This window comes from Pinus tabuliformis, chromosome X (genome assembly GCF_031772625.1).
Source record: "Pinus tabuliformis cultivar Carrire ecotype Pingquan chromosome X, CPIR1, whole genome shotgun sequence".
Classification (NCBI taxonomy): domain Eukaryota; kingdom Viridiplantae; phylum Streptophyta; class Pinopsida; order Pinales; family Pinaceae; genus Pinus; species Pinus tabuliformis.
In genome coordinates this window covers 772,456,158-772,481,478 of record NC_142308.1, presented here as the reverse complement: position 1 = coordinate 772,481,478, position 25,321 = coordinate 772,456,158, and the positions used below count along the sequence as shown (strand labels likewise).

General features: G+C 44.3%; 1 non-coding gene and 1 pseudogene across 1 annotated transcript; both read left to right on the top strand.

The window, feature by feature from the left end:
- The first annotated feature begins 18,021 nt into the window (after positions 1-18,021).
- Positions 18,022-18,175, top strand: LOC149142165 (5.8S ribosomal RNA; annotated as a pseudogene).
- A 247-nt stretch (positions 18,176-18,422) lies between these two features.
- Positions 18,423-21,809, top strand: LOC149142164 (25S ribosomal RNA). Its single transcript, XR_016265380.1, has one exon. It is a non-coding gene; the product is annotated as a 25S ribosomal RNA (ribosomal RNA).
- The last annotated feature ends 3,512 nt before the right edge of the window (positions 21,810-25,321 follow it).

Below are 25,321 nucleotides of genomic sequence, written 5' to 3'. Positions count from 1 at the left end.
GGAGGGTCATTTTCCATGTAAACTAGTCTAGGTGGGTCGTTTGAGGCCAGCTATGTAAACTCATTTGTGTGGAAGGTGGGGTTGGTAAATGAGTTGTTTTTTCGAGTTTTTCTAAAAAATGGCCTTGGATCATTTGTAGGGTAGCTAATATTCATCTTCTCTCCATCCCCACTTGGTAGCACATGAGCAGTAATGTTGGCCATGCTTGTCCGAGGAGGCATATGTGAACAATTCCCCTTCTGTGCTCTAAGTTCTTGGAGTTGTATGGGTTGTTGTGGTGTGGCTCCCTAGCTCATCCTAGTCCCTCATGCCCATCCAAATGATACAAGTGATAGGTTTTCTTCTCGTGTGAAAGGTGGGTTGGTAATTGAGTTTTTTTTTTAAGTTTACTTGAAGAATGGCCTTGGGTCATTTGTAGGGTGATTGATTTTCATCTTCTCTCCATCCCTACTTGGTAGCACATGAGTGGTAATGTTGGCCATGCTTGTATTGGGAGGAATATGTCAACAATTCCCCTTCTGCTCTCTAAGTTCTTTGAGTTGTATGGGTTTTTGTGGTGTGGCTCCCTTGCTCGTCCTGGTCCCTCATGCCCATCCAAATGATACAAGTGATAGGTTTTCTTTCCTTGTGAAAGGTGGGTTGGTAGTTGAGTTGTTTTTTCAGGTTTGCCTAAACGATGGCCTTGGGTCATTTGTAGGGCGGCCGATTTTTGTCTTCTCTCCTTTGCCACTCGGTAGCACATGAGTGGTACTGTTGGTCTTGCTCATCCCGGGAGGCATATGTGAACAATTCCCCTTCTGTACTCTAAGTTCTTGGAGTTGTATGGGTTGTTGTGGTGTGGCTCCCTGGCTCATCTTTGTCCCTCATGCCCATCCAAATGATACAAGTGATAGGTTTTCTTTCTGTGTGATAGGTGGGTTGATACTTGAGTTGTTTTTTTAGGTTTGCATGAATGATGGCATTGGGTGATTTGTAGGGTGGCCGATTTTCATCTTCTCTCCATCCCCACTCGATATCACATGAGCGATAATGTTGGCCATGCTCGTCTCGTGAGGCATATGTGAACAATTCCCCTTCTGCTCTCTAAGTTCTTGGAGTTGTATGGGTTGTTGTGGTGTGGCTCCCTGGCTCATCCTGGTCCCTCATGCCCACCAAAATTATACAAGTGATAAGTTTGTTTTCCACGAGAAAGGTGGGTTGGTAATTAAGTTATTTTTTTGGGTTTGCCTGAATGATGGCCTTGGGTGATTTGTAGGGTGGCCAATTTTCATCTTCTCTCCATCCCCACTCGGTAGCACATGAGCGGTAATGTTGGCCATGCTTTTTCCTATCCCTCGTGCCCATCCAAATGATAAAAACAATAAGTTTGATCGGTGCTCCTTTGTGCCTTCGTTGTTGTGGTCCCAGATGGAAGCCCCAAAACTCTGTCATGCCTATGTCACTATCGTGCCCCTTCATTGTTACGAATAGAAAATTTTGATTGGGCTGGGTAGCCATGTGTGGCTCACTTGAAATTAGCTCCTCGTTGTATTGTTCACCTCCTCCCTATTTGGTGGGAAAGGGTTTTCTTTTCGTGTGAAAGGTGGGTTAGTAATTGAGTTAGTTTTTCGGGTTTGCCTGAAGAATGGCCTTGGGTCATTTGTAGGGTGGCTGAATTTCATCTTCTCTCCATAACCACCTGGTAGCACATGAGCGGTAATGATGGCCATGCTTGTCTCGGGAGGCATATGTGAACAATTCCCCTTCTGCTCTAAGTTATCAAAGTTGTATGGGTTGTTGTGGTGTGGCTCCCTATGATGGCTAGCCTCTTCATTGTTCGACTATTTATGGTGTCAGTTTCTTGTGCTTTTACTATTTATGTGTTGGAATTTTTGGTTGAGATGCATACATTTAAGAGGAACATGGAAGGCTTTTGGTTGTCAACCACTTACCCCCCCCCCCTCTTGCTTGATTTTTCCATCGGGTGATGTGAGGAGCTGTTCTCCTTATTGTAAAGTTAAGGGTTGGCATTCCTTTCAAAGTGCACATCATCTGTGGTTGCGTTGGCCTTGAGGTTTTGATAGATGTGGTGGCCCATATGTTTGATCGAGTGGTCAGATTTTTCCTTGCATTTTGCATGCGTGGTAGACTTTTGCAGCTATAAATGTTTAGTCACAACTTTTGTGGGTATTCTTGTTTCAATTGTGTATGCGATCATGGTCCAATGGGGAGGAGGCTTGCTACATCGATAGTGGGGGCTATCTGGAAGAAGGATTCTGAGGTGGAATGCTTCGACCTCCCTCCTCTGTGTGGAGGTGGCCGTAGCTGAAACGTATTGATTGTCCAGTTGGTAAATTTGTGGGAAATCTCCTAGGTTTCCTGTACGTAGGGTGCATGGGGTGTGGAGCTACCCAATCCCTCCTCCTACTTCGATATGTTCTTGTATTATGTAGTGAGTCTCTTGATTTACATTTATTTCCTTCCTTTACCTTCACATCGTGGTTGCCGTTGGTGGTCAAGTGATCGAGGTCCACTGTTGCTGTTGTCCGGGTGGACTCTTAGGTGGCCTCGGTGCTGGGCGGGGAGGGTTGGGGGGGATTTCTAAGAGAGGTTGTGGGCTCGTTTGGTCTTGTTTATTTCCTTCCTTTGCCTTTGCATTGAGGCTACTGCAAGTGGTCATGCGATCGAGGTCCATCGTTGCTGCTGTCCTGGTGGACTCCTAGGTGGCCTCTGCTGTGGTGAGGGAAGGGTTGGGGCTCATTTCTAAGGGAGGTTGTGGGCTCAGTTTGTCTTGTATTATTTCCTTCCTTTGCCTTTGTGTTAATGCTATCGTAGGTGATCATTCGATCGAGGTCCACTGTTGCTGCTGTCCGGGTGGACTCTTAGGTGGCATCGGTGTGGGGCAGGGAGGTTTGTATTTCCTCTCTAAGGTAGGATTTGTGGTTGGTCGTCCTCTTTTTATTTGATTCCTTTTCCTTCACATCGAGGTTTCCACAGGCGATGAGGAGATCGAGGTCCACCATTGCAAATTTCTGAGTGGACTCTTAGGAAGCCTCGGTGCAGGGCGGGGAGGGTTGGGGCTCATTTATAATATAGAGGTTGCATGGTTGGTCATTCTCCATTTATTTCCTTTACATTGAATATGCCGCAGGTGATTGGGAGATCGAGGTCCACTGTTGTTGCTGTCCGGGTGGACTCCTAGGTTGCCTCAGTAGTGGGCGTGGAGGTTTTTGGAGGCATTTCTAAGGGACCGGGTGAGTGGTGCTATGGGGTAAAATTCATAGGATGAAAACTACCCTCGAAAGTCTTCTCGGGACTTCCGACAGACCATAATGTTATCTGCAAAAGGTACCTGTTACACACATGTTCATCTATCTAACATATATTGATAGGATATGGAGAAAGGATCACCTTTGGTTCTTTCTAGATTCGCTTGGGGATCTCCGTACGGTAAGAAGAACTCCTCCTGACCAGCTCCAAGACGATTCTTGCTCAAAAGAATGAAGCAAACCAATCACAGCATATACTTCTGACAATTAATGAAAGAATCCATAACAAACATGTATAAATGTGTAACTTATCTACTCAACACAACAAGCATCAGAATGGACAAATAAATGCACAATATCACCGACACTTTGAGTAGTGGAACACAACCACAGTCCTATATTCAGAACAGAAGAGTGATTATGACAACCCTATTGCATCAGCCTTCCTTATCCCTTCTCCCTCTCTCTATTTCCTTCTTTCAGCTATCTCCTTCAAGAATATGACAATATCACAACATCACCATGTACTATCCTTCTAAATGCTCTAACCCTTGTGCAATGGCCCTCTCGTTGCTTAAATAGCAATCGATTTAGGGCTTCCCAACTCCACCTATAGTTCATTTGGGTAAAAACCATGAACCTGCCTCTTTTACGAGATTTTTCCCATTTGCCTCTGTTTCTAGAATAGAATTTCTCCAAATATATTGATTTTTGGAGTTTCCCTGCTTTTCTTGCACAAATTTAGGGAAATGATATCTAGTCCGTGTATCCCCAAGAAACCCATGGTTTGGAAAATTGTCAATGGCGAATAAGGGAAAAGCCTTCACCATTGAAACAACAGAGGAGAAGGAAGACTTGCAGGCCCTGATCACCCAAATTGGGGTGTAAGATGATGAGGTAGAGGATGTCTTCCAAAAGCATTCCACAACACAGTTACCTCCTTACATCCCCTCGTGGAAGGGGAAAGCCAAGGTATCGAAGGACCTGGAGGCCACCAAGAGTGCACTCCACACCTCTCTCCTCCCCGATGATATAAGATTTGAAGGTCCACCGTTGGGACGAGTACCGACTATGAAGTTTGAAGATTGGGACCTTGTGGATAGTGATAATTTCCCTCAGTTGGCCACAGAGAAGTTAATAAAGCAGAAATGGTTGCGTGGTGTGGAGAACATTGGGTTACTCCATATGCGATGGATACCCCACAACCATCACGTGCCCATCACCATTTTTGTCATCAGGCAGCTATTGTGCCTGGTGCATGATGGGTATCTCTAGTTGAAGGAACCGAATCCCATCACGGCTGATCTAATTCACGGATTTTCTCTACTACCAGTGAAAGAAAATGACCCCGCAGCCATAGTAGGAAAATGCAATGACTTGGCCCTCACAGAAGCTATAAAGGCCAAGTATAAACTAGAAAAGAGAAAGCCAAGGTACGCAATAACAAGTATTAAATACCAAGGGGTGTACGTGGCCACACAGTTATTGGCCAGCAAGCTAATGAGGAAATGTCGCGCCAATGAAGTACCAACATTTGTGATTGCATTGGCAGAGAAATGCACAGAGGGGGTCTAGTTTAACTAGGTACGGTTCCTAAGTGATGAATTCTTGACGAACTACAGGGAGGCCCAGGAGCAGGGTAAGACCTTCCACTATGCATGGTTTCTCTTATCCATCCTGTTGGTTGTAGCGGTGCTACTGGCGGACAGCCAGTTTCCCACTACTGAGGGTGATCTGCCCGAAGTTGCAAGGTACACCTCGCTCTGGGCTACAAAAGATGCGAACATGATTCATGAGATATAGGTGTTCTGGGTATTCTGGAGGTGAGCATCCAAACGTGGATCAACTACAGACCGCGCTTTTCCCCTACAGTTCATAATAGCCTACAAAGCTTGACAGAATTCAAGGCAGGAAGTAGCCACATGGTAGAAGGTGGCCGATGCAGCAACAATAGCACAGACGATAGAGACCACAACCGTGCCAACCATAGAGGCCGATGAAGGCCAGGAGATGTCCTCGGGGCAGCAAACTGGGGAAGTGGACAGGGAGGAGGACTGCACAGACCCCAGTATGACATCAACACAACTCAAGCGGTTGCACAACCTAGATAAAACAACCCCCAGGAAGAGAGGGAAAGCCACAAAGATGTCCATCGACCCAATTATGCTCACAGAAGGTGATCTATTGGTTATCACCAAAATAATTCGGGAAATCGTGGAGCACGCACTCTAGGGATTGCGGATGGAGAAGAACACTATGTTTGGGGTGCTGAGTGTGCAACTACAAGGTTTACAAGTACAACACCCCCAAACAGGCACAATGGCCCAGTATGTCACAGCAGGAACCACTAAGGTCGAACAACCATTGCACGCCCATATGGATAACACCTTCATCTTGCCCGAAGGCATGTTAGCAGCAGTAAGCGGGGATGAACGGGTTGTGATGAACAACATGAAAGGTGCCGGCTTGAACTTGGCTACCCTGTCGCGTGAAATACTATACCAGCTGCAGGATGGGGTCATTGTCGAGCTCCGCGCTTGGGAAGACCGATTGATCCAGGTCCTACATGAGCAGAAAATCAACATGTACCAGATCAGCATCCAGAGGAATGAGTTGGTTGCACAAGCTAGCGGATTGGAGCAGGTTGTAGAGGATGCGTGTAGGAGTGTTCCAGAATTGGCCGTGCTGATAGAGCTACCAGCAGCAGAGCGGGTCCATATATTGGCAGCCGAAGTCCGCGAGGCCTGGGAGGAAATGACAAAGGTTTAGTTGGAGATGAACCTGCAAATCACCGAGATGCAATTGAAGGCGCAACCCTCCACACCCCCAGAATTCCGAGAGCAGCGCACCTGCACTATCCAGATGGGGTTGGAACAAATTGGCCAGGCAACACAAGGGTGCATCAGGATGTTGGAGCAAGCACTAACCATACTTATGCACCTATAGGAAGACCCGAACCTATAGTGCCTAGAGATAGAGGCGTGCGAGTTGTAGCAGGAGTATGATAGTGCTCGGGGTACCATGCAAATGGTTTCCCTTACTCAATAAATCACTAGACTACAGCAGTCAAGGGCACTGAAGGACTGATTAGACGTCGCACACCAAAATGAAGCCCTGCTTAAAGCATGCATCCAAACATGGATCGATGAAGTGTTCCCAATCACAGCTACCAGTGAAGGGAAGCTATCACAAATGCAGGAATTGTATACGGTTGGATAGTAATGTGACCCTGCTCACGAAAGTTCAGAGATACACATGCAATAAGTACAACAGGTGGCGGAACAGTGTGCTGCGGACACCCAAGATGCGCGAGACCTGCTGCATGGACTTCATGCAAAGATTGCCACACCCGTAGAGTGACTCGGGATGAGTCACGATGATTGTGTTAGGGGCCTATTAGGCAACAAATCTCCCCATAGCATTTTTTGGGGCTTGAAGCCTGAATTTTGGTCAAGTGTAATGTAAAAACACCGCAAAATGTGGGCGTGGAGCGCAAGAGTCTAGGGTTGTCCGCCCTAAGATAATGTAATTTAATGTAAAGTGTGTCGGCCTACCCATGGTCCGCAGACCATGGGATTGTATAAATAGAGCAAGGCTCTAACTAGAATGGGAGTCTTAGTTTTGACAAGTTTTGGATAGATGCGAAGGCATGGTTAGAAGGTAGAAGTGGATCTGAAGATATTGGGTCATAGTGGTAGATAGAGGCTCTACAGTTGAGTGTGCAGAGGCCTAGTAGAGTCCGCAGCTGAGTGCGCAGACCCCTACAACTGAGTGTGCAGGGCAGAGGGTCTCTAACTGAACTTGAGTATTAATAAAGATAAGATTGATTCAAAATATCATGCGTCTATTTGTAGATTTGTATTTCTATGTTCTAGGTATTTTATGCATTTATATTATTTTCATGTACGCACACTAATTTTAAAGTTGAATAAGTAATAATAATATTGGGCTCGCACAAACTAAGTTAAGAACTAATATAATAGTACAGTAATGATTGGATTGGAATAATATGAAGGTGCACATGGGTTGCGAAGAATAGAAAGTTGCGTGGAGCAGTGCAACACACAGATTAGGAGCGCGAATCTCCAGAACCCTCATCAAGACATCCTTAAGGTGCGGAAACCTGGTTCTAGCACCCACCCATACTACTTCGAGTGAGACCTCAGTCTGCACTCCATGGACTGTTGCTGAAAGGGCCAGTAGTACCGAGATTTGCTTGGCTAAACTCATTGTTGAACCTGGGTTAGGCCCCACGTAGCCAACACTGATGCAGCCAATGGGTTTTTCTTCTTGGTTTGAGAGGATGGGGAAATCTTCTCAAATGGCATCATGATGGGGATAGACCATTGAAATTATTGGTCTTCAACGAGGAATTTCTAGTGAGCGTGTGTCATCAACTCGTGTTGACTACATCCCTACCCTTTGTACACACTGCCCGTTGCTACAGTTGAGGTGCTTGGGAAATACGATAGATAAATTTATACCCATTCATAGTGACGGTGCTCGATCTTTTGTTCGTCGGAAGGCATGGGAGAAGGGTACTAGCCTCCATAGTTGGTTCTCTCGAAAAGGTGGTGGTGGTTTATGTGTTGCTTGGGTGATATTTTTTGCTGGTGGTTAGGTTGAGGGAGTGGTTGTGTGTGCACCTGGTAGCTCAAACCTTCTGTGAGGAGAAATTGTCAAGGTGGGGTCAATATGGGATAGAGGAAGAGTGGTTCAACCTATTGGGCTATCTACCCTTGTCCTCCTGGCCATTCCTCGATATGCCCTCATGGAAGGGTTAGGTGCCCATGTAATGAAAAACCCCTCCCTCGATCTAAGCTCCATAAAGATCGCAATTTTCCCCGCCAATGGGCATGAGGTGGAATTCTTATCTCATGCCTTTGCCATCGACGGAATTCCTCCTCCTATCGTGAGCCACTCCCCTTCTAAGGAAAGAAGTAGCGAGTTTGTCTTTGTTTCTCCCTTTGGATTGTGGGTTTTTTGTGCGACTTGGTCATTTCTCGGTTTTTTGGTGTGCGCTTTGTAGACATCCCTCTCTTTAGTGGCCTTGCACCATCTGTTATAGACATTTTTGTGCCTTACAGCATTGAGCATGAAATTTCCATAATCTAAGGGATCCAAAGTCCCTAAACATGTTGTTCCTATCCCTAGAGGAACAAGGCTAACAAACCACAACAATTCACAAAAGTTCTCCACCTGAAACTGCTCAAAAACAAGTCAATTCAGGATCATGTCAACTTCTCCACTGACCATCTGCGCTGAATGTCAATGGCTCCATTGGCTACCTGCGCTGAATGTCAACTCCAACACTGGCTACTTGCGCTGAGCGAGATTGGACAAGTGACAGACTCATTCCTCAAGGTGTCAGAACCCAGGAAGCTTCCAAAATGACACTTGCCTCAGGGAATTCGACTGGTGATGAGTAAGAGGTTCCAAATCTCCAAGTGGAAGCAAGAACCTCCAAGTGGACTCAAGAACTTACAGAGGGAGAGGACACTAGTCAGATCTCAAGTTGACTCATCCTCTCTCCAAACATCTATATATGGATCTCTCCTCCATGAGATCTGGAGGCTGGAATTTTGTTATTGCAAAGAATTGCTGTTGGTTTGAGACTGGAATCATTGGGTGCTTAATGCTTTGAAAGGGCTGAAGATAGGAATTCCATTTGCTGGGAAGGAGATGCTGGATTGGAGCCCTCTGGGTTGTATCTCTTCCTAAACCTTGTTATTCATCAATAAAGCTATCTTGGTTTCTCCTATATGCTGATGTATTTTGATGTATGAATGTATTAGTGTATTTGGTTTATTTCTAATCCTAAACCAGTGATGAATGTGAACATCTGTCTTTGTGTAGTGTTCTTCTCTTGTTGCAAGTAGCTGTTCTCTTGTGATCTTGCAGGAAGTTGTAGCTAGATAAGCAAGAAGGCAAGTAGCTGTGAACACCCAAAGAGAAGGGAGATTGGATCGAGGGACAAACGGAAGACACCGGTAAGTCTATTGATCTCTCTTCTTTCACATTTCATAAAGGAAGAAACCAGTGTAGCTGTACTCGTTTGTTGCTAAGGCACTGTCACACCTTAGGTGGATAGGATCGTCCTGCATAGGCATTTTTCCCCACAAAAAATTGGCGACTCCGCTGGGGAGATTTGTTTAGTCATTTTTATTTGTGTTTCTATCATTGTTTGCATCATAGACTTGACAGCAATAATCAAACTGCATTTTTCCCGGATGCAAAGTAGAAAGTTGCTGCTTTGATCCAGTTGCTGGACTTGTCTATGATCTGAACAATGGATTCACAAATGATTTGATGATCCTTGTGATAGATCTTAGTAGCTTTCAAAGCATCCCTTTGATTATACCTTGCTTGTGTTTCTGATTTGGCCTGAAACTGTTGATTTTTGAGCAATTTGTGACCCAGAACCCAGGAGAAACGAGAGTTTCTCCTTTAGCGCAACTGCTGTGAAGGCAGTCTGCATTTCAACGCAGGTCCCGTGAAGGCTACCTGCGCTGAATGTCAAACCCACAATGTTGAGGTTGCGCTGAACCAGTTTGGCCTTGTGCAGCTGGGGTTCTCTGCTCTCTGTTGCCCTGTTTTGATCTCTGTTTTTGCAGCCTTTAACCAGCATAGGTACCAGTCTGGTAACTCCTTTTCTTTGCTTGAATTCCGCCTCCTTTTGTACAAAAATACTATGAGTGTTTTTATGTGTTTGTGGCATCATTTACAGTTTTCCTTTGCATGAGTAAAATAGTCATCCTGTAGCCTTTGATTCAGATCTGATTGATTGTGATCTTAGAAGAGAGTTCATTGGCTGTTTCTAGATTGATTATAGATTTACTTTTGCTTATTGGTTTGAATTTGTCTCTTTTAAGTGTCAAAACAAGTCTTTATTTCGAAAATCGTTAAGTAGTGTAATCTCTTCTACCCTCTCTGATTTCGAAAAAGTGAACTTGTTTGTATTGATCATTTAAAAGCAAATTCAAAGTTGTACAAAAAGCTTTCTTTGTAGGCATCAATACTAAGAAAGTGGAAAACAAACACCTGCATTGTGCATTTTGCATTTGATAGTTTGCATGTTGGATTTAGGAAAAGTGCATTAGAGTGTGCTGATTGCTCTTTGAGAAAAGATGGTGTCTTTCTTTTCCCTTAGTAGCTAGGATTTTCAAAGTTGAAAAGATATAAAGCTTGCTTATCATCTTTAGACTGCATTTAGGAATTTGTATCATACATCTCGTGGTGAACCTTGAAAGGCAAACTTTAAAAAGATCAACCTAAAATAAATTGAATGAACTTAACAACGCTTTGTAACATAACGCACAACATAGAGGTCTAGGCTAGAGACGTGTTCCGGCGTCGTTAAGCCTAGTGACTGTCGATCTCGTGGAAGGTGGGTGATTCCTCCTGAGGGACGATAGCGCTAGTACGGATTGTGCTCCCACGTACCGTCGCGTATATATTGGGAGACCCCTATAGGAATATATCCTTTATCCTTAGGAAGCCGTGTCGGCCGCCCTACTGATCGCAATGCAGTGAACACAGCATTCACAAAGATCGACCGCCCGTACCTTAAAAAGTATTCTGCGGTTTTGCGAAAAGTTTGGCACACCCTCTGCCTAGAACTCCAGAGTAGTTTATTTTGGCCTTTTTCAGACTCTATAACAGAAAAAGTCCATCCGAGCATTTGTCACTTCGGGCTTGTTAAAACATTGAAGGAGACTAGAGTCATCTTTAGCTTTTTCTCGACTCTTTAAAACTGAAAAAGCAAGTTGTGTCTAAAGCGTCGTTAAAATTTATTTTAAACGGAACAATCACCCTTTAATTCCTGCGTTGATCTTTAGGTTGAAAAAATGGAGCACACCAACCAAGGAATTCCCCTTGGTGGAAATCCTAGTCCCTTCTCCTCTTGGGGAGATGTTGGTGCGCCCCACATGGCCACATTGTCGCTTCCAGGACTGACAATTGGCCTGCCAGTTTGGCTCTTTTCAACCAATGTCGTTCAGAACACCACCATTCCTGAACAGTCGAGTCAACAGTTAGACCAGACCAGAGTTGCCAACCAGCCTTCTACCTCATCTAACTCTTCATCTCCTCCTTCCTCTTCGCTTGACGGAACTGGTAAAACAAAAAACCAAGTTCCTAAGGAGAAGAAGGAAAAGAAGAAGAAGGAGCCAAAAGCGACTGGGGGCAAACGAGAGTCGTCTGACAAAAATCCACACACAGCACTGACAAGGCCTAAATCGCCATGTGTCATATGCAAGGGAGACCATTTCCACAGAGATTGTCCCTGTATCCCTCGAATACTAAGGGACTGGTCTCCCCGTTTGCACAATTCGGTAGCATCAACCTCTGATAACCATGTTGACTGCTCACCGTCAACTAGTGAAAGTGAAGTCACAGGGAAGAGAGGGAAATCTAGATTTCCCTGCAAACTGTGTGAAGGCGATCACGCCATCCGCCGTTGTCCCTTCTTAGACGAGGCTAAAAGAGTTCTGGAAGATCGCCCGATTTTACGAGCACAACTTCCTCCTGGATATCAAAAACTCCTGCCAAGTCCTTCACTAGTTGAGAACCCGGCTGGCCCGCCCAGGTGGTCAGCCGAAGCACCTATCATTGAAGATGAACCGTCTGGATCCATGCCTGACGAAAGTCAACAGGTTGATACGGCAGTTGACCCGGTTTTTCCTTCAGAGGCTCTATCTTCGAATGATACCATCACAGAGGAGAATAAAGACGACACCGTCCAAATTCTCTTCATTAACACTGACTCTGATGAACAAGGGGGCAATGCCCCCATTCCTTTATCGCAGGAAGGAAGTTCGTCAGAGCGATATCCGGTCGTTTATTCGGTCCCACCACCAAGCAACCTGGTTGTGTCCTTTGACTGGAACCAACTAGGCAGACCCCGATTGCCAGCCAGCATACCATTCAAAATTATCGTTCAAATATACAGAATGGTAATGGATGGCACTATCATTGATGAGGGGGCATCTGTGAGTATCCTTTCCTCTATTGCTTGGAAAGCGCTTGGTTCGCCAGCGCTTTTACCTGAAATGAGAAATCTATCAGGTTTTGATAAAGGAACCAGTCGACCTTTAGGGATCCTCCCCAATGTGCCTATAACATTGAAAGGGAAGACCGTTCAAATGAACGTGATGGTCGCTCAAGGACCCTTGTATTATAACCTACTCCTTGGACGAGACTATATATATTGCATGAGAGCTATAGTCTCCTCACTCTTTAGAGTAATGTGTTTTCCGCATGAAGGAAGAATGGTCAAGCTCGTGGACCAGCTTTCATTTCCTGGATCACGCATCGCAAATAGTCACATACCATCCCTAAATGGTCTATTCAAGCAAGAAGTGTCTCAACCCACGGTCCGTCCTCCTGATGAGCACGAGTAATCCGGGAGGATATGACTAGAACCCAGGGGGCATGCGTCCTGGCCTGCTTCGGCAGGGAAACTTTGGGTATAGAGTAGGTTTCCGCGGGAGAATATGACTAGTCTGTACCCCGTCCATAGAGGAAGAGGGGTTATTCTAGAATAAGATTCTTTTGTCAAAGTTATGTAAGTTGACAAGAGTCGTCACTCACCTTTGTCTATTTCGGTAGACACTGCCGAGGAAGTGTTTTGTTTGAAAGATTAACGAGACAATCTTTGGGTAACCTGAAAGAGGTAGGCCTCTCCCAGTGAAACGAAAGTTTTGACGGAAATGAAGTAGAGGTAACTTTGAAATCGTACTTTATACCTGGGGGCATGCAAACCTTTTGGAGTGCAAGCGAGGGGCGACTATTTATTTTTTAAATTTTTAGGACCTCTAACCCTTTAAACTCGTAGGATTAGTCGTTTCCAAACTTGCGTAAAGAAAGGATAAGGAGCAAAGCTTAGTGAGATGAAGCTCCATAAAAAATAGAATCTTGATGAGACACTCTGATCATATGACTGGGTAATCGAGCAGTTTTAGCATAAAGTTCATGCTCGTTAAAAAAATAAACGCAAGATCCGAGTAGTTTTAGCGCATAGTTCATGCTCGTTAAAAAATAAACATAAGATCGAGCAAATGTTTCCACCCACGTTTAAGCTCGTTAAAAAATGAACTATCCCGGTAAATAACCACTGTGAATGTAATATCATCAGCCATTAAAGCCTTGGTCGTGTTTGCACCGTCACCTCCACTTTTCATTTGGCTGATCGTTCACCTCCATATGATTGTTTACCCATTTTGAGGAACAGCTGCGAAGAGTGATTTCACCTAGCCATCCTTGTGACACTGCCGTGATTGGAAAATTCCAACCTGTACCTGGAATCTGCTGCTAACCCTGTTTATCACTCGTTCCTCAAAAGATGAGTCTTCTTTAAGCTCTTTTCAATTGACTCGTAAAATATGAAAAGATTTCTGAATCCTTGGCCTTCCAGCTCGTTAAAGGACAGGAAGAGCTATCCCTCCTCTAGATTTTAATCTTTTTGGACCTGAGGGATTATTGCACAAAAAGATCGAGCGCTTGTTTTGTTCGGCTCTTTAAAACTATCGAAAACTCATCCCTTCTGTATTGTTTTATACTTTTTCAGACTTAAGGGATTAGATGACGAAAAAGGAATTTTGGAGTTGACTTTATGTACCTTTTCAGACTCTCTAAAAATGAAAAGGACCGAGTTATCCTTGTCGTTAGACTCGTTAAAATCATTAAATAGCGACAAACTTGTCTTTAGACGAGAACGAGTTTCACTATCGCTAGGTTTGTTAAAACATAGCGATGGGCTTGCCCGAAGGGCAGGTTATAGAACAAGCATATGTTATCCTCCTCAAGCTTGACAAAAATAAAGAGGTACTGGTAAGCAATGACTGGGGAAAAATTGGGAGAAACTAAAGAAAACTTTGATGGTAGCAAGTCGCTCTTGAACATGACACTTTTCCTCCGTACCACAATCGGGTTGGGTTGTTTCATTCACCGGTCACATCACCATGGTCTCGCCATACCATCCATATTTGGGGTAATGCTACCGATCCATCGCATCAGTGTCGCCATATGTTCAAGAGAAGTCGTTCAGAAAGAGTCAACCGTGTCCCATCCACTGCCATACATTATCCTTCATCCATTCATGACCGCCACCCTGAATCATATGTCACAGATCGTTTTCACCTCCATTAAAATCATTAGCTCCGTTCCGTGTCACTGATGTGGGATTCATTAAGGCCCTCCTGTGACGGATCGCTTCTTGTCGACATCATATCATTATCCAAGAAGTTGATCTAGGAACAACCCCTTCAGTACTTTGAAACTTGCATACCACAATGGCAAGTTTCTCACTTCCGACAACAGGTATACATCAATGACCTTCGACCGAAAGATTTTGCGTGGTGTTCGACGCCAAGTCCTTTATTCACACCATGTGAATTGTACTGCAGTACCTTGAGGGTCATTATCATTCTCGGTGATTCCTCTCGCACTTGTTAACGGTTTACATCATTGACCGGTAATCAAGCGATGTCTTTCCATGTTCGACTTCAGAACAATTCTCACATGGATCGACTTGTACTTAGAGTGAAGATCGAACGAGTTTGAAGACCCTGGATCTAGTTTCATCCATCCGGGCTGTGATATATATTCAGGAAAGATAAAGACATTGACATGTACATCATTGCAGCAAATAATCATCCTACTCAAAGGATGATAATTTCATCAAAATTATCAGTCTATCATCAGACGATTGTCTGTTCTATGTACAGAAAAATGAATTTATAAAGCTGAGCATGGGAATGCCCGCCTCAGCTAGATCATGAAAGCAGTATGAAAAATAATGTATTGTATTGTATTGTATTACAGGTCTCCTCCCAGCATTGGATGAACTTCGGATCCCCCTGATAAAGCATTTCGCCCGATAAACAGCCTCATACTTTAGGGCGCAACTGTTATAGACATTTTTGTGCCTTACAGCATTGAGCATGAAATGTCCATAATCTAAGGGATCCAAAGTCCCTAAACATGTTGTTCCTACCCCTAGAGGAACAAGGCTAACAAACCACAGCAATTCACAAAAGTTCTCCACCTGAAACTGCTCAAAAACAAGTCAATTCAGGATCATGTCAACTGCTCCACTGACCATCTGCGCTGAATGTCAATGGCTCCACTGGCTACCTGCGCTGAGTGTCAACTCCAACACTGGCTACCTGCACTGAGCGAGATTGGACAAGTGGCAGACTCATTCCTCAAGGTGTCAGAACCCAGGAAGCTTCCAAAATGACACTTGCCTCAGGGAATTCGACTGGTGATGAGTAAGAGGTTCCAAATCTCCAAGTGGAAGCAAGAACCTCCAAGTGGACTCAAGAACTGACAGAGGGAGAGGACACTAGTAAGATCTCAAGCTGACTCATCCTCTCTCCAAACATCTATATATGGATCTCTCCTCCATGAGATCTGGAGGCTGGAATTTTTTTATTGCAAAGAATTGCTGTTGGTTTGAGACTGGAATCATTGGGTGCTTAATGCTTTGAAAGGGCTGAAGATAGGAATTCCATTTGCTGGGAAGGAGATGATGGATTGGAGCCCTCTGGGTTGTATCTCTTCCTAAACCTTGTTATTCATCAATAAAGCTATCTTGATTTCTCCTATATGCTGATGTATTTTGATGTATGAATGTATTAGTGTATTTGGTTTATTTCTAATCCTAAACCAGTGATGAATGTGAACATCTGTCTTTGTGTAGTGTTCTTCTCTTGTTGCAAGTAGCTGTTCTCTTGTGATCTTGCAGGAAGTTGTAGCTGGATAAGCAAGAAGGCAAGTAGCTGTGAACACCCAAAGAGAAGGGAGATTGGATCGAGGGACAAACGGAAGACACCGGTAAGTCTATTGATCTCTCTTCTTTCACATTTCATAAAGGAAGAAACCAGTGTAGCTGTACTCGTTTGTTGCTAAGGCACTGTCACACCTTAGGTGGATAGGATCGTCCTGCGTAGGCATTTTTCCCCACAACACCATCAATGTATTTGTCACCTGTGGCTTTCTCCAGCATTGAGTGTCGATGTGCGACAACTCCTCTTTGGAGTTTGATTCTTGAGCCCCGTTGACTTTCTCGCTAGAAAGGTTGTCGGGTGTTTTGTACACGGAGGGGTGCAATAGCGGGGTGGGTTTGCTATTAGTATATTTTTTGTTTGAAGCCTTGTGTCAGGTTGGGGGGTTATTTACCTCTCAGTAACATGCTCTAGACAATGGTCTCATCGCAACCCTCGTCTTTTCTAGTGGTCAAGTTTAGGTTGTGATTTATTTTCTTAGTTGTTTGATTGTTGTTTGTTATGTTGTAAAACTAGAAAAGGTGTTGTGTCATAATGTATGTGGGAGGGTGTGAAGAGGTGGGATGCTTTGATTGGGTTCCTTGTTTTCTTTCTTTTTTTTAGGCAACATCTCCTTGGCATGTTGTTGAGCCTCTCTATTTTCTTGGGATTTTTGTTTCTTTGGTGTTGTTTTCTCCCCTTCTTCCTTTTTCCCCTAGCTTTTTACAGAGAAAAGGTGGGATTGTTGTGGATTGGTGTTCAGGAAGTCAAAAAGCAGTGCGAGTTCCTGGGGTGGCCACCCTAGTCCTTCTCGATCGCCGTCCCCTATAGTTCCCCCCTTTTTGTGAAGGCACAGGTTTGGGAAGCTTGTTCTCTGTTTGAGCCTCCCCTTGTGGTAACCACATTTTATATCTCCTTTTCTCATGTTGTTTTCTTCCCTTCTTCCTTTTTTCCCCTAGCTTTAAGGAGAAAAGGTAGGATTGTTGTGGATTGGTGTTCGGGAAGGATGAAATGCAGTGCAAGCTCTAGTGCTAGCCACCCTAGTCCTTCTCGATTGTCGTCCCTTGCAGTTCCCCCCTTTTTGTGAAGGCACGAGGTTTGGGAAGTGTGTTCTCTATTTGACCCTCCCTTTGTGAGCCAGTAACCACATTTGATATCTATTTCTTTCAGGTTGTTTTCTTCAATTCTTCCTTTTGGCCCCTAGCTTTACAGAGAAAAGGTGGGATTTTTGTGGATTGGTTTTAGGGATGTATGAAACACAATGCGAGCTCTCGAGATGGACACCCTAGTCCTTCTCGATCCTCGTCCCCTACAGTTGCCCCCTTTTTACTAAGGCACAGGGTTGGGGAAGTGTGTTCTCTATTTGAGCCTTCCCTTATGAGCTAGTAGACACGTTTGATATCTCTTTCTTTCATGTTGTTTTCTTCCCTTCTTCCTTTTGGCCCCTAGATTTATGGAGAAATGGTGGGATTGTTGTGGATTGGGGTTCAGGAAAGACGAAACATAGTGCGAGCTGTCGGGGTGGCCACCCTAGTCCTTCTTGATTGTCATCCCCTTCAATTCCCCCCTTTTTGTGAAGGCACAGGGCTTGGAAGTCTTGTGCTTTGTTTGAGCCTCCCCTTGTGAGACTATAGCCACGTTTGATCTCTATTTCTTTCACCTTGTTTTCTTCCCTTCTTCCTTTCGGTTCCTAGCTTTATGGAGAAAAGGGGGAATTGTTGTGGACTGGTGTTTGGGAAGGATTAAAAGTAGTGCGAGCTCCCAGGGTGGCCACCTTAGTACTTCTCTATTGTTGTTCCATGCATTTCCCCCCTTTTCGCAAGGGCGTGGGGCTCGGGAAGATTTTTCTTTGTTTGAGCCTCCTCCTGTGAGGGGGTAAACGCCTTTGTTTCTCTTTCTTTCATGTGTTTTTCTTCCTTTCCTCCTTTTGGCCCTTAGCCTTAAATTTGTCATGGGAGGTGCCCCTATTTAGTGTTGTGGTGGATTTGTCAGTAATACGTGGAAACAACTCTCACCAATGGATATCTCAACTCTTGTTACAATGAAGAATGTAGCAAAATGTGATACTTATTGTGAACTGTAGAATCCCGTGAATCATCACATTTTTTAACGCAATTTGCACCCAAGGCCTCGGTCAAGAGCGCGTTTGTCTGGGCATCACATCTCATTCAAACGTGCTCCCTGCAATATGTTAGGGAGCAGTGGAGCTGGTCATTCGTGCCGAATGTGGTACGGTTGGCTGAAATACCTCAAGCGATATTTTGTGGCATGTGTTGGCGAGTGGTGATCTTTTCCCCTTGGATGGGCAGTCAGCGTTACCTGATGCGGGCTTTTTGTGGCATCACTTGAACTTGCTTTGCTCTCTCTTTTCCTCCCATCGGGTAGGGAATATTGAGCTCCAACTTTGTGACCTCAGCTCAGGCGAGAACACCTGCTGTGTTTAAGCATATAATTAAGTGGAGGAAAAGAAACTTACAAGGATTCCCCTAGTATCAGTGAGTGAACTGGGAAGAGCCCAACATGAAAATCGGGTGGTAGTGTTGCCTAAATTGTAGTCTTTCGAAGGGTTCTCAGTGGTGGACCTAGGCCAAGTCCCTTGGAAGGGGGCTCCTGAGAGGGTGACAGCCCCGTTAGGCCAGGGCCCTACTGCATCATGAGGCATTGTCGGTGATTCGAGTTGTTTGGGAATGTAGCCTGAATTGGGTGGTAAATTTCGTTCAAGGCTAAATACGAGTGAGAGACCGATAATGAACAAGTACCATGAAGGAAAGATGAGAAGGACTTTGAAAATAGAGTTAAAAAGTGCTTGAAATTGTTGGGAGGGAAGTAGATGGAGGTTGTCAATGCATCTCAGTTGGATGTGGAACGACTCAGGCTGGTCCACCGCTCGACTTAAGGTGCAAACCAACATGGGCTACTGCATTGTCATAAGCACGGGTGGATTATTGCTTGTCGGTTTGTCATTGTGGTGGTCGAGGAACAAAGCGTGCACCCTTGTGGTGGGTCATGTGTACCTATGTGCTCATGGTGTTGGTTGGCGGGCTTTCCATTCAACCCATATTGAAACATGGACAAAGGAGTCTAACATGTGTGCGATTCGGCGGGTTTGAAAACCTGCGAGGTGCCAGGAAGCTGACGCATGAGATCCCCTCTCTAGGGGGGTGCATCATCGACCAAACTTGAGCTTATGCGAAGGGTTCGAGTGCGAGCACACCTGTTGGGGCCCAAAAGATGGTGAACTATGCTTGAGCAGGGTGAAGCTGGAGGAAACTCTGGTGGAGGCTCGTAGCGATAATGACATGCAAATCATTCATCTGACTTGGGTATAGGGGTGAAAGACTAATCGAACCATCTATTAGCTGGTTTCCTCTGAAGTTTCCCTCAGGATAGCTAGAGCTCACACGCGAGTTTTTTCGGGTAAATCAAATGATTAGAGGCATTGGCGACGTAATTCCCTCAAACTATTCTCAAAATTTAAATAGGTAAGAGGGTGCGGCTGCTCCATTGTGCCATGCCATGGAATTGAGAGCTCCAAGTGGTCCATTTTTGGTAAGCAGAACTGGAGATGTGGGATGAACTGAAAATTGAGTTACAGTGCCAAATTGTGCACTAACCTAGATCCCACAAAGGGTTTTGGTTGATTAAGATAGCAGGACAGTGGTCATGGAAGTCGAAATCCACTAAGGAGTGTGTAACAACTCACCTACCGAATCAACTAGCCCAAAAAATGGATGTCGCTGAAGTGCGCAACCTATACTCAATCATTAGAGAAATTGCCTAGCTTCGATGAGTAGCAGGACTCAGGGGTCGTTGAAAAACCTCGACCATGAGCTTGGGTGGATTAGCCCCCAGTGCAGATCTTGGTGGTAGTAGCAAATATTCAAATGAGAACTTTGAAGACTGAAGTGGGGAAAGGTCCCATGTGAACAACACTTGGACATGGGTTAGTCGATCCTAAGAGATGGGGAAGCTTTGTATCGAGGCTGCACTCTGCACAAGCATCAAAAGAGAGTCGGGTTAATACTCCTGAACTGGTACATGGTGGCAGGTGGAAACATTAGGAAATCTGGAGATGTCATTGGGGCCCCTAGGAAGAGTTATCTTTTATTTTTAACAGCTTGCCTACCCTGGAATTGGTTCACCCGGAGATAGGGTCCAACAGTTGGAAGAGCACCGCACATCTTGCAATGTCTGGTGCACCCTCGGTGGCCCTTGAAAATCTGGAGGATCAAGTACCATTCATGCCCGGTCATACTCATAACGCATCATGTCTCCAAGGTCTCCAAGGTGAACATCCTCTGGTCAATAGAAAAATGTAGGTAAGGGAAATCGAAAAAATGGATCCGTAACTTGGGGAAAAGGATTGGCTCTGAGGGATGGACCTGGGGGTCTCCGCCCTCAATTTTGGCAGTGAGGGTGGGCAGTCACGTGCCGATTGGGCTATGGGTGTAGAATGCCCCCTACCGAGGGCTTTTCCATGGGCGACAAACAATCGACTCAGAACTGGTACGCACAAGGGGAGTCCGACTGTTTAATTAAAATAAAGCATTGCGATGGTCCCTGTGGATGCTGACGCAATGTGATTTCTACCCAGTGCTTTGAATGTCAAAGTGAAGAAATTCAACCAAGCGTGGGTAAACAGCGGGAGTAACTATGACTCTCTTAAGGTAGCAAAATTCCTTGTCATCTAATTAGTGACGTGCATGAATGGATTAACGAGATTCCCACTGTCCCTATATACTATGTAGCGAAACCACAGCCAAGGGAACTTGCTTGGAAGAATCAGTGGGGAAAGAAGACCTTGTTGAGCTTGACTCTAGTCTGACTTTGTGAAATGACTTGAGAGGTGTAGAATAAGTGAGAGTCATTTTCGGGGCAAGTGAAATACCACTACTTATAATGTTATTTTACTTATTTTGGGGGGCGGAGATGGGGAATTGCCCCTATTTTTAGCCTTAAGGCATGTTTCGGTGGGTCGATCCGGGTGGAAGACATTGTCAAGTGGGGAGTTTGGCTGGGGTAGCATATCTGTTAAAAGATAACACAGGTGTCCTAAGATGAGATCAACAAGAACATAAACCTCATGTGGAACAAAAGGGTAAAAGATCATTTGATTTTGATTTTTAGTATGAATACAAACCATGAAAGAGTGGCCTATTGATTCTTTAGATTTTTGGAATTTGAAGCTAGAGGTGTCAGAAAAGTTACCACAGGGATAACTAGCTTGTGGCAGCTAAGCGTTCATAGTGAAATTGCTTTTTGATCCTTCGATGTCAAATCTTCCTATCATTATGAAGCAGAATTCACCAAGTGTTGGATTGTTCATCCACCAAAGGGGACGTGAGCTGGGTTTAGACTGCCATGAGACAGGTTATTTTTACCCTACTGATGAACCACACTGCAATAGTAATTCAACTTAGTACGGGAGGAACCATTGATTCACACAATTGGTCATCGCGCTTAGTTGAAAAGCTAGTGGTGCGAAGCTATCATGTGTCAAATTATGACTGAACGCCTCTAAGCTAGAATCCATGCTAGAAGTAGTGCATGTCACTCTTTAACTGTATCTCGACCCACAGTAGGGGTGTCGCTTTGTCGCCCCCAAGGGCCTGTGTCATTTGCAAACCGCGATTGTGAAGTGTCTCGGTTGGGGCATCTTTGAAGTTCAATTCCAAATGGTCATTGAGAAGATTCCTTTGCAGACGACTTAAATATGTGACGGGGTATTGTCAATGGTAGAGTGGCCTTGCTACCATGATCCATTGAGATTCAGCCCTTGGTCACCTCGATTCAGAGCTTCGCTCTGGTCACACATTATTCAAACAAATCCAGACAACTCTCCTGCTCTTGTCACCCATTATTCAAACAAATCTAGACAACTCTCCCGCTCTTGTGCCTTTTCCTCTTCCTCCAAACGACAATTTTTTATTGCTTACATCTCAGAAATGATTTGCTTGGGGGCAGGAAATTTGGGGTTTCTACGTCGCGACAGAAGAGGCACCGAAGCCCGGGAAAATTGAGGTTTCCATGTCATGCCCCAATGCTTGAAATTTGGGGTTTCCATTTAGCACCTCGGCACCCAAGTTTTGGGGTTTTCGCATTGCGATGAAAGAGGCGCCCCAAGCATGGGAAAAATTAGGGTTTCCATGTTGCATCCTCGTGCCCAAAATTTGGGGTTTCCACATTGCGATGGAAAAGGCGCCTAAAATTTAGGGTTTCCATGTCACGCCCCAGCATCGAAAATTTTGGGTTTGCATGTTGCGACCGGAAAGGCACCCAAGCATGGGAAAAATTTGGGTTTCCATGTCGTGCCCCGGCGCCTGAAATTTAGGGTTTCCATGTTGTGCCCCAGCGCACAAAATTTGGGGTTTCCACGTCACGCTTCGGTGCCCAAACTTGGGGTTTCCATTTCGTGCTCGGGCGCCCAAACCTAGGGAAGCTTGGGGTTTCCATGTCGTACCCAAGCCTGGGAAAATTTGGGTTTCCATGTTGCACCACGGCTGAAACTGGCGGTGCCCATGTCTGGGGAAACTTTGGGTTTCCATGTCCCACTCTTGATGGAACCGTGAGTTTCCATATTTTACAGCATGATGGAAACTTGGGGCTTTCAACAAAGCCCCAAAGTGGGGTACTTGGGGTTTCCATGACGATGGAAACCAGCTCACAAGTCTGGGGAACTTGGGATGTTTTGAAACCACTGCCCAAGTTTAGGGAACTCGCATTTCCATGTCGCGGCGTCGCTGGAACCATTGACGAAACCACCCAAGTCTGGGAAAATTTGGGTTTCCATGTCTCGTCGCATGTCATGGGGTCTCCCAGTCCCTCCTAGAAAAAAGTTGCCAAATTGCGGGGAACCCAAGGTTTCCATGTCCTGCCTTGTTGAAAGCCCCCTAAGTGTGGAAAATTTGGGGTTTCCATGTGTCGTTGTGATCGAAATCACCTAGGTGGAGTAAACTTGGTGTTTCCATGTCCCTCTCACGATGGAAGTCGTGGCCCAAGCACATGGACATCAAGTCTGTAGCCTCACATCAAGAAAAAGGCTCGGTTGGTCAAGAGAATGAAGCTTTCTTCATTGGTAAAGGATCTCACTAAGGATCAAAGGTTAGAGTATCTTCTAGAGCTAGTCTACCAAGGGCTATGAAATGTTGAAAGAAGGACGAAGTGCCGAGAAACGAAGTACCGAAGAAACAAAGTGCAGAGAGGAGGAATTACTTGACTTGTGCTTGGAGGATATTCTTTTCAAGGGTCTAGGGTTTGGCACTGATTAATAAGAATCTTCAATAAGAGAAATTTACGAAAGGGTTTTCCTCTCTGAGAGAGAGAGGTTTTTCCCTGGCAGAGAGCCAACATCTTGTGTTCTTGTTCTTAGGTTTTTGGCACCAGTTTGATGAAGTAAACACACATGAATTAATAAGAAGAGAAGAAGATTAAGCTAACAAAATAAATTGTAAAATAACTTCACAACTTGTTATCATGTCTAGAAGAATCCTACTATACCCCATTGCCCTAGATTCTTCAACATAGTATTGGAGCTAAGGTGACATATCAAGGAAAAGGAATCTTAAGAACATCTACAAGGTTGAAGCATCAAGCCAAGAAGTCTCAATCACATCAAGGAAAACAAGTTCTACCATCGATCATTCATCATGGAAGGATACAAATCAAGAAGAAAGCCTTGCATAAACGCACCTACAAGAAGAACAAATAAAATAGGGACCTACATCAAGCTACACCATCTTCAAAAAGGAAAGGCACTATGAGTCAAGTCATCAAGCAAATCTCATCATCAATCAAGTCAATTTGAAGAAATCAACTTGAAGAACATTAAGATCTAAGGAAGGAAAGCCATCAAGTCTTCAAGAAGAAATCAAGTTCACTACATCTCAAACTCTATCAAGTAAGTACATGTCCCCTTTTGAGTATACCTCAATGTATTTTTGCAAGGAAAGTAACAAATTGGTTGGGACCACTACATGTCCAAAGTCCAATGGTTTGGATGCTAAGAATATGGATGCTACAAAAGGAACTGTCCTAAACTTAATAAGGACAACAACAACAAGAGAAAAAGGGGAGAAGCTCATGTAACTCAAGAAGTGAAAGAAGAAGGAAAGAAGAAAAAAATGGAAGATCCTCCAGATCTCTACTATGACTAAGTCAACCTCTTTTCTTAAAGTCTTCTTTCAAAGTTTTGAGTAGTATAGGAGCATATAGAAATAGAACAGATTGCATGGTTAAAGATATCTTCTAGAATATAGGAGCATGGTGTAGATATAACTCAAGATATTCATATAGAAGGAGCATACCTATTATAGGGCCTCATCCACAATGAAAAAATGATTGATCATGATTAATATTCTTAGAAGGCCTCCATCATCAAAGGAAGAAACATCTGAAAGATAAGGGTATTCAAGATCTTCTGATAGAATCTTCAAAATAAGGTTTGTACATAAGGGAAAATGTCTCATTGGGAGTTGCATTTATGGGATTCAAGAAAGGATCACATACTGGTGAGAGCAGATGAAGCAATATAGGATACACCAATCGAGGAGAACTATTAAATAAAGTCAAGATGATAAAAGAATAATCAAGATGAGGTACATATGCATCAAAGTTTAATTCATGTCATCATATATCTTGGGTCATGGGAAAAGTTCTAGAATCATGATCAAGAATAAAAGGATCTCTTTCACAAACGATATGCTCAGAGGCATGTACTACAATGCAGTAAATTTCAACATGAAGAAGTTCTCTCGTAAGGAGTATAAGGTGGTTGACTAGTCAATCCAAGAAGAAGCAAATGAAGAAAGAGATCACTCATGTGAAGAACATCGTGGTCACAAAAAATCACTATCTGACAAGATTCCTCAACATCTCTCGAATGAAGGCATGGAAACTCTGAAGGAAGAAAAAGATCAAAGGACCCTTGACACCTACGAAGGCCTTGGAGATAGTAAGGTGAAAATAACTGATTCAACTCTACAAAGATTTCATGATGAAGAAGCCATCCAACAAAAGCACCATTTGATGTTGAAGCAATATCATTATGAAGCCGTTAAGGGCTACTAAATCAAAGTATGGGAACAAGAAAATACAACTAAGCATCCATGTGATAAGTATTATGAAGCATAGACAAGATGACAAAGGAGTATCTAGATGACAAAGGGACCTAATATATATCGAGAAATCCACTTTCCACGAAGGGAGCAATGACATGACAAACCAGGAGGGAAAGTGATCAATGGCTGCTACCCTGCCAAGAAGAAGTTAAAACAAAGATTTCATGACATCAAAGGAAAGAAGGAGATC